The sequence below is a fragment of the Camelus ferus genome, chromosome 13, assembly GCF_009834535.1.
Source record: "Camelus ferus isolate YT-003-E chromosome 13, BCGSAC_Cfer_1.0, whole genome shotgun sequence".
In the NCBI taxonomy this organism is placed as follows: domain Eukaryota; kingdom Metazoa; phylum Chordata; class Mammalia; order Artiodactyla; family Camelidae; genus Camelus; species Camelus ferus.
In genome coordinates this window covers 24,029,954-24,032,507 of record NC_045708.1, presented here as the reverse complement: position 1 = coordinate 24,032,507, position 2,554 = coordinate 24,029,954, and the positions used below count along the sequence as shown (strand labels likewise).

Genomic DNA, 2,554 nt, shown 5'->3' with positions numbered 1-2,554 from the left:
ACCAGAGAGGCTGTCTGAGCAATGATATCGTCAGGGAACCGCCATGTTTTCACCTGGGCAGGAGGTGGATGGGAGAAGACGCTGAGGACAGAGGGGAGAGTGCCAATCAGAGCAGGAGTCTACATTAGAGGTGTCTGGGCCTCGGCCCTACAGAGTGTGTGTGTGCGTGCGTGCGTACATTCTGTTTACTTGAAGGCCACCGTTCGGGCTTTCCCATCTCCAGAGCAATCATTCCCGTTGTCTACTGCCCACATGGGACCTTTTCATCGCTTTACCCCGGTGGCTGTAAGAACCACACTTACTCAACGGTAAAATTGGGCCACCTGTGAAATGGCAGGTGACTCTTCAATTGAACTTTCAAATCCATTTGTCAATTTGTTCCTGGTGAGTCGTGCCCCCAAGAGCTCACACTGCCAGCTTCCTCTCCATTATTCCAAGGACAGCCTGAAGTTGAAGAATCACATCCTGGGATTTGGTGTCTCTGTTGGCCTTTCTCATCAAAAAGATCCAATTAAAGTGCCGAAGGCTCAAATGCCTCTTTATTTCATTCATGTAAGGCCAGGTGATTCCTCCCTTCAGATTTGTCCATTAATGTCCAAAATAAAAAGTCAGCTGTGCGCAGTGGCTTAAACTAGTCCTACAAGATACATTTGGCCAAATAAGCATGTGCAAATGCAGAAATGTGAGTTTTGAGCTGGAACATCTAAAGGACAGGATGTGCCTGCACATTTAGTACATTTTACTCCGTGGAATGAGCCTGGCACTTTACTAAGATGATGCATTGCTGAAGACTGTCTAGAAACAGAAAAATGAATCTGAGCCAGGGCAGGCTCCCTCAGCTTAAACAGACAGGAATCCAAAATGAGGACCTTCAGGAAATGGGCTGAATTTGAATTATCTTAATCACTAGGAGGAAAGATACCAGGACTTAAAAAAAAAAAAAAAAAAAAAACTGAAATAGAATACATGAGAATATCTGGGCATCTCACTTTAAATAATAATAAAATCATTGTGTGACTAATTCTCTTTTTGTTCATTCAACTATAATTTTTGAGGTTAATTTTTGCTTTTATTTGCCAGTGTAACTTAACTATAGTGACTTGCAAACTTTTTGACCTAAAAAAATATCTTTTGCATCACAATCCAGCAAAAACACAAATATATATGTATATAACTGAAATCAAAGTTTTCCCAAAAATGTGTACCCTTAGTTTTCTTGTTTTCAAGACTTTTTTTGGAGCAGTTTTAGGTTTACAATAAAATTGACAGGAAGGTATAGCAATTTCCCACGTACCCCCTCTCCACACATATGCAGTTATTTTTTTATTTACCAGAGTGGTACTTTTTTTTTAACTAAGAATGAACACCCTTTGACACATCGTAATCACCAAAGTCCACAGCTCACCTTAGTTTGGACAAAAAGTATAATGACATAGATTGTTATAATGTCGTATAAAGTATTTTTACCGCTCTAAAAAACTTCTCTACTCCAAAATGGCATATGAAATCTCTTTCTTTTTTCCCTTGAAAAGAGGTTCAAAGCCTTCATGTCTATAAGACCGCTCATGGCCCACCCGTGCACGGACCGGACAGGCTCTAGGTGGCAATACTGCAGATGTTCTTCCACTATTGAGCCCTGGCCCACCGGTCCTGCCCAGCATCCATCTGGAGGTGCAGGGGGACACATGTAGGTATTTGTTCATAGGAAGGCCCCAAGCTTTGTGCCCCTTGTCACAATGAACCCAGATTCCTGCTGGGTGTGTTGTAAACAGAGGAGCCATTTCTTCAGAAGCCCTGCTCTGAGCACACCCCACAACTATAATTTTTTAAAACCTCTTTCATCTTATGGCCTATGCTAGGTGCTGGGGATTTTTTTTTTTTTTTAAAAGGCAGGACTCCTCTCCCTAATGATGTCCCAGTGTAGAGGGAAGATCGACAGTCACAGATGTTATCAATTCCCATTAGAAGATTGTCTGAATTAGATTCTGATTCCCGACCTGTAGACTCAGGAGTCTGGGGCAGAGGGCATTCAGATTTGCAGTTTTATTGCACTAAGCATTTTCTAGAAAAAAAAAATCGTTTCTCATATGTATGTGCTATTTTAAAGGAGGGAGGATAAAGTTGTGATTAACAAGAAGAAAATTCATTTAAAAGATTTTCTGAACTCGTGTTGCTTCCTGCCATTTTGTGTTTTCTCAATCAATGGATATTAAAAGTATCGCTACATATGGAAGTCCAGGAAATATTTTGAAGTTCAAAAAGAGCTTAAAATAAGAGGCAGTAACCACCGGTCTAGTCACAAGTACGGCATTGCTGTTGCCCTGTGCTACCCCAGCTCACTGGCAGTGCATGACTACATGGTTCCTCTGATCCAAGGTTGACCCTCTACCTGGGTTCCAGATCCCACACCCCTCTCCTATGTGGGAACCTCACTCCACCAATTACCTCTTCTCTTTGATCTTTTTACTTTCTCCCTCTCTACTAGATCTTTTCCTTTCATCCATATAATGCTCAGGTCTCTTCCATCTTTACAAGAATAATTTCTATCACGTCA

The 2,554-nt window shown here is 41.5% G+C and overlaps 1 non-coding gene across 1 annotated transcript; it reads right to left on the bottom strand.

Moving 5' to 3' along the window:
- Positions 1-1,683: 1,683 nt before the first annotated feature.
- LOC116668363 lies at positions 1,684-1,812 on the bottom strand. Its single transcript, XR_004325533.1, has one exon. It is a non-coding gene; the product is annotated as a small nucleolar RNA SNORA11 (small nucleolar RNA).
- Positions 1,813-2,554: the final 742 nt, after the last annotated feature.